Below are 17,945 nucleotides of genomic sequence, written 5' to 3' on the forward strand. Positions count from 1 at the left end.
GCTTTCTTGGTCCTATCTAAGTGTCATGGGAAGCATTTGGAAACACTTAAACATGGACATTGGCGTATTAATTTACTTAAAGAAGATGCTTCTATGTAAAGGATAGATGGGTAGAAGATAAAGCAAAGACAAAGAGCAGTTAGTTAAAGCTGCTCTGATAAGTTATAGTGGTTTGGTTTGGACAGGCGGTAGCAGAACAGAGAAGTCCACTGATTCCAGGTGTGTTTTCAGCAGTATGGTTTTGTTTGCTCAGTCGTTGAACATGAAGTTGTGAAGGCTTGAAGGATGGCCTTGGGTCCCTGGCACCTGTGGCAGGTGAATTGTGTTGAAAGAAAGATCTGGCAAAGGGACCTATTTGAAGGAGTGGGTTAAAAGTTTGGTTTTGGCATTCTGAACTCCACATGCCCATGAGACAATACTCATAAAACATCTCCAGATAAGCTTAACAGGCAACATGCAGGGTCTATATGAATGAAACTATAAACCTCTATTGAGGGCCATAAAAGGAGATTTGAATCAATGGGGTGTCAAACTTTGCACTTGGGTAAGAAGACTGTAGACTGTAAAGACGTCAGCTCTCGCTAAATAAATCTATACATCCAGTGTGGCTTCAACTCAAACCTCAATACTGTTTTGTCCTTAGGACTTGGAGCCATTACCAGGAATGTTCTCTGAAATAAGAATAATGAGAACTAACCTGCATCATATATTACAGAGAGTTATAAAATAATGAGATTTATAGTGGCCACAGCTGGAGGGATAGACTGATAGGTCAGTGGCATGGAATAGCATGTAGAGGGTTTTTTAGTACATTACAAAGAGAGAACAGGATGTAGGAGAAGAGGCAGATGATTCAGTAAGTGGTGTAAGGATCATTTGGAAGAGCATTTGTACACTTGTGGGGTGTTGCCTCTCCCTTTATGTCAGTTGTATACCACTCTGTAGTTTCATTCTAGAATAGTTCAAAAAGTTATATTCATATTAAGGGGACAGTGAGGGGAGTAGGAGAAGGGGAGGAAGTGGAAACTAGGATTGGTGTGTAAAATGAGAAAAGGTTGTTTTAAAATAGAAGATCAAAAAACCCAAACCCAAATAGAGTTAATAAAAACAAAAGCAGAAATAAACAAAATATATAGCCAGAGTTGGATTTTTGATAGAATGTTAAGACACACAGATTGTTTTTTGGGACAGTAATGGCAAGGGTAGATGTATCTGGGATACAGTGGTGATTTCAAAGAACTGGGGACTGTTTTGCACAACACCTCAGCGGAAGTTAGAAGGCAAGACAAACACCACCTGTGATGGGATATCCATGGAGACATCTCTGGAGGCGTGTGTGCTGAGGGCCGAGGAGATGCTCTGGAAACCCTGCCTCCTGTTCAGAGTTGACTCTCATCACTGCCTTCTGTGAGAAATGCCTTTAAACTACACATTCACCATGAAGCAGTGCAGTCCTCAGCTGAGGCTGTGGTCAGCCAGTTCAAGTTGTTTTGGTGAGATGAGGTGCCTCTAACTGGAATATCAGGAGGGATGGCTCACATGCATTAAAACTCTGGTCTCTCTCTCTCATTCATATATATATATATATATATATATATATATATATATATATATATATAATTTAATGGAGCATGTATAGTTGAAAATCCACATATAATAAATGTATGGATGATGAGATTCAGCTATATAACTTTATACCAATCCATTTGAAAACCTTGGATGAAATGAACAAAAATGTCAAGGAAAATATAAATTTCCAAAATTGACCCAGGAAAAACCAATAGAAAACACTCATAAAAAAATAGAGATGGCAGTTAAAGGACCATCCACCCATCTTCCCCTCCTTTCTGTGGTCCAGAGCAGAAGCCCTTGGCAGTTATAGGCAGGTTCTCTCCCAACCCAGGAAAGAGCCCAATTCATCTTATATTTTAGAGCAGAGAAAAATGTAGAGACTACCTCTCTTATTTTATAAGGCCAGTTTATTTCTGATACCAAGACAAGAAAATAAAATTACAAGCTAATACAGGAAGAAACAATTTGATAAAATACTAAGTAATTGAATCTAGTGGTGCATTAAAAGCATAATATGTCTCGATCAAGTAGGATTTATGTGAGTAACTCAAGCTTGGGAATCTATGTACTACCTGTGAACATCACCTGATTTATAGACAGAAGGGAAGCAAACATTGTCTGTGATGCTACAGAGTAAGAATCAGACTCAAAACAGGAAACAAAAACTATGCACCCTAACAATATATAACCAGGGTCACATAAAACATGACAATACATCTTAGAAACATTGTCTGAAGCGGCAAGCATCATTGCTCCACATGCTTTGATTATCTGTGGTTGCAATTCCAGCAGCTGCCTAGCCAATGAGATGAAATATAATGAAAAATACTGGGCAGGAGTATAGTCCTTCCAGAATACTATAAGCAGGAACATTATTCTCTGTGTCTGTCTTGCTGTCTTCACACTTCTTTCAAACACAGAGGGAGCCCGTTCTAGTTTTTCTTCTGTAACTCAGTGGTAAGCATGAAGTAACCTCCCATAACTACATGGGTTATGTGAGTCCAATAGCTGGTTTTAGTCAGGCCTCCAATGGTGAACCTTGGGTTTTGTCCATTTCTTGGCTGCGTGGAAAGCTCCCGTGTCACTGTGTTCAAAGGTATATGTCTGGGTCTTGAACTGCTAGATTAATAAGAGCCCAGTTGTCCTTCAACAGGTAAGCAGCTAAGCACATTATGGTTTGATTTGAACTGTAAAGCACAGAATACACCCTGACAATGGAAAGCAATTGCTATCCATACGTGCATTGGATGCATCTAGGGAGTTCTACTCAATGAAAAAAAAATAACACAAAGAATTCAAGAATGGTATGATTCTGTTTATGTAACATTTAAATTGTACTTTTTTGTTTTCCTCTTTCCCAGATGTTTGTTTTGAGCATAATTGACAAATAACACACACACTCTCTTGAGGCATACAATGTGATACCTTAATATGTATATATTATGAGATGATTATGGATCATGACCTATCAATTTGCTGATCAGTTTGCACAGGGACCTTTTATTGGGGTGAGTATTCAAGACTCACTTCTTGTAGTAAATCCATAGTATAGATGCATGTGTACTAATTGCACGTTAGATCATAAGAATGCACAGATGAAACTTTATGCTCTTTCATTAGGATCTCACATCCCACCATCCCAGGCCTTGTCAGCAGCTGATTAGTTCACGTCTATGAACTCAACCATATATGAGGTCACACAGCATGTCTTCCTGTTTCTGGCTTATTTAACTTAGTAGAATGTTCTAGGTGTATTTGTATTGCATATTACTAAAAGCTTGTCTTTTAAAAGGCAGATTACTACCCCATCATGTGTCTATGCATGTGTATATCTGTACATATGAATATCTTAGTCTGCCCATTACATTTTCATCATCTATCCACCCATCTATCCCTGGACCACTAGATGATTCCTTATCTTGGCAACTCTGAAAAATGCTGCAGTGAACTCTGCAGTATAGCTCTCTCTGAGATGCTGATTTCATGTCCCTTGGACACATACTCAGAAATAGAATTCTGATTTACATGGTAACTCTCTCTAAACTTTGGAGAAGCCCTTCTGACATTTTGGACAAAGGGTCTATAAATTTAAGCTCCCAGCAGAAGTGAGCAACAGTTTGTCCACATCCTCACCAACATCTGTTGTTTCTTATCTTTTTCTGGGTTACCTATTTTAACTGACACACAGTGGTCATCTTGGGGTTGTTTGTAGTTGGCACCTCCTTCAGCAGCTTTGATCAGTCTTCCCACCCAGATATTCTGGGAAGAATGGCCAGTGAAGTCTGCAGGTGGGCTTGCCTGGCCTGTGTGTGCAGAGATGGACATGAACCCCAGGTCTATAGAGGCAGACCTGATGCTTAGACCTTAGCAGATATCCCCATAGGAACTGGACTTACAGAAGTTGGTCTCAGGAAGCATCCATGGGAGCTGACTTGGAATTTGTATCTATTGGAGCATAACTGGACTCTGGAATGCTTCCTTCTCACACACACTAAGTAAATTCCCTTATGAATTTAATAAATAATTCATCATTATTTTTGCATTTCTAAAGAATCTACTCATGACTTATTCTTTTATGTTTAATCAAACTTGACTTATTAATATTTTATTCAGGAATTTTGCATCTATTTTAAACCATGAAAATGGACACTAGGTTTCACTTATTTTGTTTCAGTCTTAGGGCTTTGTATAGCAGAAAGGTTCTGAGATCTCTGGATAAAGCTGAGGGACACTTCTTTGAGGTATGTGCATGGGTGTATACATCTAAGTGTGCACGTGTATATATGACCATATTTATGAGAATATATGCATGGGGGTGTCCATGAATATGTACTGTGAGGAAGTGTTCTAAGTAGCCAGTGGGTGTAGAAAAATGGGTAATAGCCAAGAAGCAAGGAATCTATATCCAGGAGACACACAGTGCATTCGTGATTAAGAAAAATCAGCAGTTTAAGACAATGCATATTTGTCCTCCCAATTTTGTGGTAACAAGCCTTGCCATAGCTTAGACAGGTCTTTTGCATAGGGTCTTACAAAGTATCAGTAGAGACGTCTACAAGGGTTTGGTGCATGTGTGTGATGTGTGTGTGTGTGTGTGTGCACATGTATACATGCATGTACAGAGGCTAGCCAGAGGAGGACATGGAGTGTTTTGCTTTATTGATCTCTGCTTTATTCCCTTAGGGCACGATTTTTTTCATTCTGCCTGGTAAATAGAAATCCAGTCTACTACCAAATATTTGCTCACAAAACTTGTTACTTTTGTAAAGTATATAAAAAAGACCCAAAATGGTCTAGTTTGCTTTCTATTGCTATGATAAAATACTGATCAAAGCTGACTTAGAGAAAAAAGGGTTTATTTTCTTTTATAGTTCAACAAAGGAAGCCAGAGCAGGACCCTGGATGCAGTAACTGAAGCAGAGACCAAGGGAGAGTGCTACTTCCTGGTTTGCTCCCTCTGGCTTTCTCAGCTTTTTTTCTTATATATCCCATGCCCACCTATCCAGGGATGGCACTGATCACAATAGGCTGGGGCCTCTTCTATTTGCAATTAATAAAATACCCAATAAACATGCCTATAGAAAAATCTGTTGGAGGTAAATTCTCCATGGAGGTTTCTTCTTTCCAGGTAAATTAAGTTGACAACCACAATTAGCCATCGTACCAATCTCTTGCAAAAAAAAAAAAAAAAAAAAAAAAAAGCCCAACTCAGAAGAGAAATGCCCAAATCACAAAATGCAAGAATTATCAACTGAGAATTGAGTTCACTAGGGAAGGGAGAGATTATCAGTACTCAGTGGTATTCAGAGATCAAATATGCCACCATAACTCTAAAACCCTGCTAAGCAAAATAGAACTCCAGAGGCCTATGATGTTGGAATTATCATCACAAGACCAGTAAGGGGATGAGGAGCTGAAAGCAAAATTAGAAAACCTGGCACAAAGAGCTCTTCCAGAGTGCATAACAAAAAGATGGAGAAATGTAAAATGTAAGTCATGGACTAGAATATAGGAGGATGTTACAAAATCAATCTAATGGCAGTTAGAGAAGGAGGTAACAGAGACCAGAGAGAATAATGACAGAAATGATGGGAGACTTTCAGTACTGGAGAAGGAGGGATTGAGCTCTTAGCTCGAGTACAGAAGTTGGTCTCAAACCAGGCTTTGGTCAAGAGTTCAGGGCCTTTGCTCTTAATCACTGGGTTAAACTGTCACTGAGACTGGTTGGAAAAAATCTGCATGTTATATGTAAGATATAATGGCAAAGCAACATTAAATCCTGAAAAGGAAGCAATGGAAAAAAGACCCACTAAATCAATGATAAAAACAGAGAGGCAGGGCAGTCATTAATACCTGTGTCCTGAAATGTGAATCCCGTTATGGTGTAATTCTGTCTGTCTTGAACGTGTAAGTGAGTATGTCCATTGGCAAGAATGGACTGTGTATGTAGATTATTCAAGTTGCAGTTTAATGTTGTTTTAATCATGCAATTTAAAAGGTAGGGAGAGAAGGCCATCCCTGGTTTATAGGAAGTTATCCATTAAGATGGGAGTCCATAGGTACTCTGGAGTCTAATGCAAATGAAGAGAGGGAAGGGGATGCTGTGAACGATGTTAGGTGAATACGAAACTAAGCTGCAAGAGTGGAAGTAAAATGGGTAATGCTTTTCAATAGAGGTGTCACTGAGCACCTTCTCTTATCACACTCTGACAATTTCCCCTTTCTGTGGGAGTGATGAGGGTGGGGGACCAGGAGGCACTGTTCAAGACTGACAGTGTCAGTCACATGCCTCCTGTTCAAAGCAGTAGATGTTTTCAACCAGAAAGGAAAAGAAAAAAGGAACCCTCAACTTTTCTTATTTCATCCAAGCTGGCTTGCCTGTCCCTTTCAGTTGCTATGACAACAGCAGCTCTCCTCCTCCTTCATTTAGATCTATTTCCAAACAGAGAACGATGAATGTAAAAGATCAGAAAATGGGAAAGGCAAGTAGGCTTTAAAGGCATTAGAATTATTTACCCTGGAGAGGAGAATGCAAAGAGGTGGCAATTATATTGTTCTGGGCTATTAAAGGTTACTACTACAGAAGTAGTTCCCTGCTTGGGCCCAAGATAAAATCAGATTTATGATAACTGTAGGAAAATAACTTTAGGGAGAAAAAGTCCCTTACGTAGAGTTCTGTGGGCCTTTCAGCCACTTTTGGGGTATGGGATGGGGGACATCTGAAATTAGCTATTCTGCCCAAATTATTTTCCTCTAAAAGTCCTTAGCCAGTGAGATATTAGCAGCACAAACAAATAAACATAAACATAGGCACAAAGACACACACACACACACACACACATACACACACAGAGTTTCTCTTTGTCAAGTATCTAAGTACTTTGATATGTGTGTTCTTTTTATGTGCATGTGTGTACACATGTGTGTGCAGGGTAAAGATCAACCTTGGAAATCTTTTTTTTTTCCTTGAGATAGGTTCTCTCCCTGACATTGGAGGCTTGTCATTTAGGCTAGGCCATGGGGCAGTGAGTATCAGGCAGCCTCCTTTCTATGTCTTCCCAGTGTTGTGGTTAAGTGTGTGTCATCAAACCTGGATTTTTACATGAGTTCTGCTGGGGATCAAACCCAGGTACTTCTGTGTGTGATACAGTCACCCTGTCTGCAGAGCTATGTCCACAGCACTCAAGTGCATTATGATCTCAGTCTCCGCAGAGGCCCTATAAGGGGATCATTACCATTATCTCTATTTTACAGACGAGAACACTGAGGTTCAGAGAGGTTAGTTATTTATAGTTCTTGCCATTTGCTCTTGTTACCTCACTGGCAATAGGTCTTAAGTGTGTAATTTTTCCTTTCCTGGAGCATAGTTGATATTTACTGTCTTTGTATACAGTTTTGTATCAAGCCTAAATCTTTTCTTTGGACTAAAAGGAGAATTGTAGTGAGATATCCACCTGCTCACATCTGTTGCGCTGACCACGCCCACTGGGGCATGGGGAAAGGTGTGAATGTGACCTGGGGGGGGGCTAGGTCTGGGGTCCTAGACCTCAGCTCTCTCTTACTTCCTGGTTGGAGACAGAGAGCATCTGGAGGCATCCTTGGGATGGGAACCTGCGGCTGTCATCTGTTTCTAGTGTAAGTGATTTCTCCCCGAATAAACATTCATTAGCCTATCGTTTCCCAGATTCTTATTTTCCATGTTTTAGTTATTTGCCCAAGGTCACACAGCTAGTAAAAGCAGAGTTGGACTTGAGCCCAGCAAGCCTGTATTTTTAATTAACAGCAACTTTTCTCTTGATTCCTCTTACACTGGGGCCTCAAAAGGGTTTTGAGAGAGGCCTTGGTGAACTTGAGTTCTTATCTTATGCATTCACCAAGTCATTACTTAACATTTATTTATTTATTTATTGATTTCACTGAGCACCAACTCAGTTTAAGGGGGGAACAGCACAGTGGCTGTGCTTTCAGAGAAGTTTGACGGAGGGAAAGCAAAATGACTCAACTAATTGACTGAGGTTTTGGCCAAACTACAAGATGAGCCACAAGCTAAAGGACAAGGTGTCCCCACCTACAAAATAATCAGGGTAATGGTTACAGTAAGTGTTAAATGCATCCATACATAAAACTCTCAGGACAAGGTCTGGCTCATAAGGGCTCATGTCTTCCTTAGTAACAATTAGGAGTCTAGGAGGAGGAGCTTTTTATCGAATACCTACTGTATGTAGCCAGTCATGGAGAAAACAGCAGAAAGCAGGAAGCACAAGGTCTCCAAAAGCTTGTAGTCTTATTCAGAACCACGGACAGCAACAACTAAGTCATTAGAGTGGTTTCAGGTGTCAGTGCTATGAAAAGACCAGGCAGTTAGGTGAGAAAGGGATGGAGGGGTGTGGGAGAGGGTGAAGGATGCACTTCAGACAGGAGGGTTGAGAGGGCCACCTTTGAGGAGGGAGCTGGCCACAGGTGGGTTTAGGGGAAGGGTCATCTGAGCAGGAGGGTAGAACAGCTAAGTTTGAAGTGAGTTTGGAAGTGAGATAATCGGTTTGGAACATGAAGCTATTGTAGTTAATCTGGTTGTCAACTTGACTGGATCCAGAGACTCCTTGGCCAGGAGATGATAGAGTTCTGGATTATACACTAACGAATGGATAAAACCCTTGACTCATTCATATGATGATAGCATATTGGAAGGTAGAAGATGGGACCTTGGAGGGGTGCCTTGCCCTGGCTCCTTCCTGTATCTCTTGCAATTTCCTCTTGTCAGACAAGATGTGAAGAACAGTCTCAACACACCCTCCCACCATGACGATACTCTGCCTCAACTCATGGGTCCTACCCACCATGGACAGAACTCTCTGAAACTGTGATCCAAAACAAACCCTTCTTCCTTAAAGTTAATTCAGTATTTGGTCACAGTGGTGGGAATGACAAATAACACATCGACACAAGTAGTGTCACAGGGAGGTGGCTTCAGGTGAGTTTAGAATTTGGAGTGAAACATAGCATCACACTCAGGGCCTGCTGCTGGTATCCAGTGGACCAGGAATAGATGCTGCTAACTATACTACAATGCACAGAATGCTCCACCACACAGGATGATACATCTCCAAGTGTCCAGGTACTGGGTTGAGAAACTTTGTCTCCCCCCCTCCCAGGACTAGAACTTATAGACTTAGGAAAAGGAGTGGGGCTTTACTCATCAGGAGAATCTCTCAATGGTTCAAAGCAGTATGGTGTCTTGATGGGATTTCCACTTCGGAAGACAAGTGGCTGCTGGGTGGTAAATGGGGAGCAGTGCATCAAGAGTGAGAAGCAGGGAGACTGAGGGGGAGTTAATTGTTTCTTTCTCTTGTGATAATGGATTGAACCCTCTACAGATGTGAGACAATCACTCTAATGTTGATTTTTGTTTTGCTTTCTATTTTTTGAGACAGAATCTCACTAAATTTCTCAGGGTGGCCTTGAAGTTGCAATATTCCTACCTTAGCCTCTGAGCAGCTGGAGTTACAGTCCTGGGTCACCAGGCCTGGCTATTGGTGGCATGTGTAGATCAGGCTAATGGAGATGGTAACTTGGGTTATTGGAGCAACAGTGGAGTTGAACACATTTTGTAGGACATGGGAGGCCAGCTTTTAGAGTTTCAGGAGAGGAGGGGATGTGGGGACCTGGGTGAAAGACAACAGTGACTGTCAGGTCATTAATGGATTAGCCTGACAGGCCAGAACCATCAACTTGAGGGTTCTGGGCAAGCCAAGGCCTCTCTCCTTGATGTTAAGACGTAACAAAGCTTTTAGCTGCTCAAAAAGTGATGCCATATAGGCTGTGGCCAGTGCAATTATATAAGTGACCCTTGTGGATCTCATCTCCTTCTCTAGGACATGAGCAATGGTCCTCAAAAGCCCCATGATCCTAGTTTTGGTAAGTCCTGGTATGTTGACAGTGTGTGTGTGTGTGTGTGTGTGTGTGTGTGTGTGTGTGTGAACTTTACACAAACTGGGACATCTGGGAAGAGGGAACCTCAGTTGAGACAATATCTTCCTCACGTTGGTTTATATGCAGATATGCAGGCCATTGTCTTGATTAGGATTGAGGTGGGAGGGCTCAACCCACTGAGGATTGTACCATGCCTGGGTAGGCTGTCCTACGGCCCTAGGTTGTATAAGAAAGTAGGCTGAGCAAGCTGTGTGGAGCAAGCCAGCAGTGCTCCTCCACTGCCTCTGCTTTAGTTTCTATCACCAGGGCTTAAAACCCTGCCCTAACTTCCTTTCATGACCGAACTTCAAGCCCTAAAATGGAATACATCACCCATTGTTCCCCAAGTAGATTTTGGTCATGGTGTCTATTATAGCAAGAGGAAGCAAACTAGGACACCTGGAGAGGAGGGATGGGTGTTGGTGGGTTCCATAGGCTCTACCTGAATTGCCCTATTCAGAGAGGCATCTGCATTCCCTGATTTGCCCCTGAAAGCACTGTTTTGAAAGAAAAAAGTCAAGACTCCAGGGAATGAGTCCTAGTTTGTAGAAAGAAGTTTATTCTGCATAAGAACTGACATTCCCAAGGAATCAGCGGGGGTTGGGAGTTGAGTGCCTGGGAACACTCCAAGAGCTAGATCTGGTATCCCCAGCAGCAGCAGGAGGTGGGTAGAAACAAAATTACATCATGAAACCAAAGAAGCCCTTTCAACCTCAGAGAGAAGGTGGAGCCTGATGAGGGTCCAGCTTGAGATCCGCATTACCTCTTTTTCACTGGTGTGAGGCTCTTCTCGAATCTACACATTTCTATTTGTGACAAAGTTTGGAAATAGGAAGCAGGCATATGTCTTGTTAAATTCCTGAGCTGTTTCCTTGGTATATACCCACAGGCTGAAGAAGGATTCCCTTGAGCCAAATGAGCCACAATGACTTCTGTTTTCTTTGTAGAAATGAGGCAAGTGAGAGGAAAAGAGATAGAGCATGAAATTCGTTCTTTCTTTCTTTTTCTCTTTCTTCCTTTCTTTCTTTCTTTCTTTCTTTCTTTCTTTCTTTCTTTCTTTCTTTCTTCCTTTCTTTAAGGGAAGGTTGGCCTAGAAGGTACCCATTCTCTATGTGAAGGAGGGGCTCCAAAGTCCCATGGAAATCACCAGCCAAACTTCTGGTAATTAAAGGGAGGCAGTCAAGCCTGCCAGAGGACCAGGGATCATAGGAGAAGTAGAGAGTAATCTTTGCTTGCAGACACTTATTGGATGGATAGTGAAATGAAACTTGTCTTGATGAAGTGTCTTGAAGCTAGTGAAACAGGCCAGGAAGGGCACTGTCTCCACGTCTTGCTGATTTTATTGTACCGAATTATAGAACAAAGATCAGAGTGAATCTCAATTGGCCCAGCATGGTTGTGCATACCTAGCATACTCAGCAGGGCCAAGGCTGAGAGGGGGCAGTCTTCATGGTCCGGTGTGCCAGGGCCTGACTACTCAAGCAGAGGTCGTAGGGGGTCAAGGTGCAGAGCCGACCCAGAAAGTTCCAAGGAGAGGGTAGAGGTGTTGGACTCGAGCTGACCAGACACTCACCTCAAGCAGAAGGTCTGGAGTGCCAGGGTGGGACCACTCAAGCAGAAGGCATAGGGGGGGTCAAGATGTGGAGCTGACCCAGGAAGTTCCAAGGAAAGGACAGGCCAGGGGAGGATGCACCTGAGCTGGTCCCAGAATCACCTCAAGCAGAGGGCTTGTGAGGGCCAAGTGTCAGGTTAGGCAGGCTCAAACATAATTTTTTTTTATACAATGTAATTTAACTATGGTTTCCCTTTCATCACTCCTTCCTACCTCCCCTTCTGTCTGGATCTACACCTTTCCTGTTGATAATTAGAAAACAAACAGGCATCCAAGGAATAATAAAGAAAATAAAACAAAAACAAACAACTTGGGATAGGGCTAAACAAACAGAAGATAAAAAAAAAAGCCAAAGAAAAAGCATAAGAAACACACTGATGAAGAGAGATTGTTGAGCCCAAATTCTGAACCCCCAAATCACCAAGAGACCCACCCATTCTGATGCAAAAGCAAAGAGTATTTTATTATTAACGAGTTAACTGTCTTTAACTCGGAGCCCTTCATCAGTTCATCATGGGCGGATGGTGTGAGAAGGACCCCAATGGGCTGGGGAATTTATTGCGTAAGGTAAGGTGGATGTCCAGAGGTACACAACTGTCTCAGGATTAGTGCTCTTCGGGGCTTGGGCGACCTGTCCTGTGTTGCTTGGTTAACTGGTTGCCTATAGGCCCGCCCAGGGCAGTTGCTCTGCTCTGCTCATCATTAGGCATTTTTACCATAAAGTGCCGTAAAACACCATAAAGCCCGCCCAAAGCACACCAGCTAACTTCTGATTGGTTCCTTGCCAGTGGAGGGTAGTGACTGGCAGGAGGGGCACAGTCAGGCAAGCACATGTTGCTGAGTCAGGTGCCTTTTCTGCAGCCTGTCATGGCTGTTAAAAGCAGGGAGCTGAGTGAGGGTCCCTTCAATATATGTGCTCGAACAGTCATGAATCCCTTAAAAACACAAAACTGGCAGCCATAATGTACACATCTGGCAGACCACAGCAGGTGCTGTCTCAGTCTCTGTGAATTCATATGCACGTTGGTCTTTCTCTATTTAAAGGCCTTGTTTTCTGGTGTCTTCCATCCCCTGTGCTCTTATATTCTTTCTGCTTCCTCTTCTGAAGAGTTCCTTGAAGTCTGGGGTGAGGGGAGGGATTTGTTGGAGACATCCAATTTAGGACTGAATGTTCCAAGGTCTCTCACTGTTCATATTGTGTGGCTTTTTAAAAAAGCAAATAATATATGGGAAAAAGGGAAATGAAAGTTGAAAAATATTTTTTTTTCATATACTAGTTGTCTTAGTCACTGTTCTATTGCTGTGAAGAGACACTATGACCAAGGCAACTCTTATAAGAGAAAACATTTAATTGTGGGTTTGCTTTCAGAGGCTTAGTCTATTATCATCATAATAAAGAACATAGACACGTATATACTGGAGGCTGAGAGCTATATCCTGACTCTCTCTCTCTCTCTCTCTCTCTCTCTCTCACACACACACACACACACACACACACACACACAGTGGTGGTTGTGGTGGTAGTGTGGGCTTTTGAAATTGCAAAGCCCATCCCCCAGTGACACACTTCTTCAGGCAAAGCCACACTTCTGAATCCTTCTCAAATAGTTCTACTCCCTGAAGAGTGGAACTATATTCTTATGCAAACCACCATATCAGTGTTATTGATATGAATGCCACAGTGAAATTGTGGTCTGAGGTAGCTGTGTTAGCTTTCTAGATCAGGAAGTTTCTGCCCTAACTACCTAATCTGGTGTTGGCAAAGAAGCAGCCATAAACATTTGTAAGCGAATGAGTTCCCTGTGTTCCCAAGAAAGTTTTTTCTTTCTAAAAACAGATGACAAGCTATGTTTGCCTGTGTGAGCTGAGGTTTGCACCCTAGCTCCAGCACAGTGGATGCTTCATAGCCATGACAGTGGCAGCTCTATTTCTGGGAATTCTGAGTGTGATCCCTGTGGGGCCTGACATGCATCAGATAATTTAAGGTGCAGCCAGGGCATAGATTTAATGAGATTGTAATTGTAGGTTTTAATAAGTTATAGCAAGGATTCATATATGTGTGTGTTTATGTGTGTGTGTGTTTGTGAGAGAGAGAGAGAGAGAAAGAGAAAGACAGAGAGATGGAGAAGGGAGGGGGGAGGGGAAGGGAGAGAGGAAGGATGAGGGGAAAGGGTGGAGGAAGAGGAGGGAAAAGGAGGGAGGGGACAGGAAAAGGGGAAGGGAGAGAGAAGGGGAAGGAGGGAGGGGAGGGTGAGGAGGAAGAAGAGGGAAAGGAAGGGTATAGAGAGAAGGGGAGGGAGGAGAGGAAGGGGTAGGGGAGGGGAAGGAGGAAGGGGAGAGAAAAAGAGAGAGAGTCAGGGGAGGGAGAGGAATGAGGAGGAAGAAGGGTAGGGAGAGAGGGGAATGGGGAGGGAGAGAGAGAGGGAGATAGATAGGTAGATAGATTCTGACACAATTCTTAGAGAGATTGACTTCTTGTCTAGTAGTGTAGTCTAGGGATCACAAATTTTCAAAGTCTCCTATGTCAGGTTTCCATCCTGGGACAAAACATCCAAGAAAATCGACTTAAGAGAGAAAAGACTGATCTTGCCTATGGGTCCAGGATTTTCAGTTCATGGCCACTTGGTTGTGTTGTTTCTGGGGCTGTGGGGAAAGCAGACTATCAAGGCATGCTGTGGAACAAAGAGTTGGTCAGGAAGCAGACAAAGAGAAGGAGGAGGCAAGAGAGAAAGAGAGAGAGAGAGAGAGAGAGAGAGAGAGAGAGAGAGAGAGAAGAGAGAGAGAGAGAAGACAGAAGGGTTGAGTATAAAAAAATACCCTTTAAAGGTAAACCTCCAGAGACCCTCCTCCACCAATGAGGCCCCACCTTTCAATGTTTGTAACATGCCCACAAACTATTTAAGCAATTAATTTCTACATGGATTAATTTATTGATGGAATTATAACCATTATGATCTGGTTACCTTCCAAGGACACGATCTCTGAACATTGTTGTATTGGGTCTAAGCCTTTTGGGGGGGGTGCATTTCAGATCAGAATAGTAATACCCCCAGTGGTTCTACTGTGAAACCAACACTGAAAACCATCAATATGGAGGATGAGACAAATGGCAATTTCAATATTGTTAGATAATTGTAGGACAAGAGTAATTTCCAGAGTGGTGAATTATTTATTTGTTACCTGAACAAACATTTATGTAGTATTAGTATATGCTTTGCAAGCATAGTATTTAAAGATATGACTCCCTTCATTTTCAAAATATTCTCTAAGACAGAGATTATAAATCTCACTCTAGAGTCAAGGAAACTGAGGTACAGAGAACTTACCTGGGACAGGAGATAACGTTTCAGGGAAGCTTCTGTGAAAACATGGTGGGTGAGCTAAAACCCAAAGTTTACACATGAAAGATCCAAGTGGATATGGTGGAGGAGGGTAGGAGAGAAAATAGGAGAGCCCATGCTCAGCCCAGAGTGTGGCATCTCTGTAAGCAACAAGGGAGAGGTTGACTGGGGTGGACACCATCTCTGTCCTTACCATCTTCAATGAGAGCCATTTTTAGTGGAGTGCAGGGACAAAATCATTTAAGAAGTGAATGAAAAGGAATGAAATAGAAATTTGATGTGGGATGAAACTTCCTTGAAGAACAAAAGAAACATGTCAAGGTAATAAAGAGTGATGGTTTAGAGTGCAGGACTGACTTAAAGTGACAGCACTCAAGCTGGTATGAAGTGTTCATCAGAGTGGGAATGGGGGCAGGGTGCAGGATGCAGGATGCAGGGTGCAGGATGCAGGGTGCAGGATGCAGGGTGCAGGGCACCAGGCACAGCCTGAGTGAGCAGCTGGAGCTTGACAGGCAGGGATTGGCTACAGCAGGTTAGGGGGCAAGATTTTCTTTTTCTGGGAAGAAGATCATAGAAGTGAAAATGTTCTGTAGCTAAGAAGGTGGAGAGATTGAGGAAGGGTTAGGTGATGTGTTCCCCTGCCCCCCAAGATGTGACAGTTTTGGCTCTAAGAAACAGACACTATAAGCTTCTTTAAGAGAGCTTATCAATTGAGATTGTGGACAGAAATCTGAGTAAAAGTGCTTAGCCCAACAGGTTTCCTCTATTTCTCAAACACTGAGACTCTAAAGATGGGAAGTTCAGAGATGGTGTTTGCACGTCAATTTAAACTCTTTCTAGTTGTCATTTTCAGTGTGTAGCTCTTGCCTTCATGATGCTTGCCAGAACTCAGACATCATGTGCTAACTACAGGCAGGAAGGGGCGCATGTCAGTAGAGCAGCACTTTCCTTTCTCTTCCTCTCCCCTTCCTCTTTCACTCTCTCCTCCTTATCATCATCTCCAGGACCCCTCCCCACCACCACACACAGTGGTCTAAAAACTGCTTACCATTTAAAGAGTCAACCTCTTTTTTAAAAGGTTGTCTTTCACCCAGGCTGGCTTAGAATGATGACCAAGGAAGACCTTGACTTCTGATCTTCCTGTCTCCACCTTCTGAGTGCTGGGATTACAAGTATGTGACATCAAGCCCACTTTATGCAGTGCTTAGGACTGGATCCAGAATCAGGCATACTAGACCAACACCACCAAGCTGCTATTACAGCTCGAATGTTAAAGCTTCTTATAGGTAACGGGCTTTTCTAGGGCTGTAGTAATGCATGAGGTAATTCCTAGTTTACTTTAATGAATTAATCAGATGTGGAAGATAGACATGAATCAAACAATTATTAGGGATACATGCAATTTTTAAAAAGATAGTGATTTTCGTTTTGTGTGAATGAGTATTTTGCTTACATGTATATCTGCACCAAGTGTGTGCTTAGTGTCTAGAAAAGGGTGTTGGATCCCCTTGAACTATAGTTATAGATGGTTCTGAGAGACATGTGGGTTCAGGGAATCAAATCCAGTTCCTCTGCGATAATAGTCAATGCTCCTAACCACTGGGCTATCTTTCCAGCATAAGAGAAATGGAGAAACCATTGGAAACTCCAAAAGGAAAACACAGTGTATTTCTCTTTTCTGTCTATTTTGTGTTTTCTGTTTGTGTCGTTCTGCCCCTTTGTACAATTTCCTCCCATTTTCAAGGTCTTCACTAATAAAACAATTCTTTTGAAAAAGACCACCATTCTGGAGCCACAGGGAATTCCATAGCCTTTCAGTGATGGTGAGGTGCTGGGTCCAGTGTCAACTGATAAGTACCTGTCTAAGTCTTAACTGGCATGTGAAGTTGCAGGAGTTCTCAGTGGGATACTGCCAACATGTGGTTGGACGGGCATGGGCAGCATCAGCTGTGCCTTGGTATTCCTCATAAGTTGGGTTGTCAACCCTTCTTCCAGCCCCACTGTGTTTTGGTGGAACTGTGTATTCTACCTTATCTTGTGTGCTCATGTTTTTATCTTACTTTCTTATAAGCTCCTGGGGACAGGAACTATGGCTGTTTCATTTTTTTTTTTTTTTTTTTATTCTTCTGTGGCTTAACAGAGGTGCTGTCACAGGGAATCCATTTACTCAATAAATGTTTACGGAATTGAATTGTGGGGGATACCATCACTCCCCAGGGCGCTATTAAACCAGGTCCATTCTTCTTCTTTAACAGCATCCAAAAATATTGTCAACACATTGCCATTGATTCAGAGAACCTGTTTCCAGAATTTTATCTATTAAAATTAAGAAATTTGATCAGAGCAATAGATACATATGGTGACAAGTCTCAGAGCATTGAAGCGCTTACTGACCAAAAACTGCAGCCTTCACTCCACCTGTGGACTTTTCTCTGGGGGCAGCATCTATTTTAACCATTTCTGTTTGGTTGCTACCCAAAGTGTCAGTCATGTATTTACATCTATTTTTTCTTTTATCTACTTCAGGCAATTTTTATTTTTTTGCTTTCTACAAAAGATGAAGATTTAGTTCGGGAGCATGAATCACTTCCTCCTCCTCCCGATACTTGGCGCATTTTAAAGTTATCTTGAACTTTCAGCAGCACAGCTCACATTCAGGTCTCGCTCTCCCCTTTCTCACGTCATCCACGTTGTTTTCCTCAGTTGCATAATGTAATGGCATGAATGTTTCCTTTCCTTGTTCCTTCTGCCTCTGTTGGCCCCCTTACTTTACCCCTGATACTCTCACATTCCTATCACCTATGCATTAGCCACTTAGCATTCTTCAAACATAGTCAAGTTATTTTTGCTGATAGAGTGACACTAAAAGCTGAGCACAAATCTAAGCTTTTGTTACTATGTAAGTGCCATTCATTTGTAGAAGAAGGGTTGACCTGGAGTTATGTTTCTTT

This window comes from Phodopus roborovskii, unplaced genomic scaffold (genome assembly GCF_943737965.1).
Source record: "Phodopus roborovskii unplaced genomic scaffold, PHOROB, whole genome shotgun sequence".
Classification (NCBI taxonomy): Eukaryota; Metazoa; Chordata; class Mammalia; order Rodentia; family Cricetidae; genus Phodopus; species Phodopus roborovskii.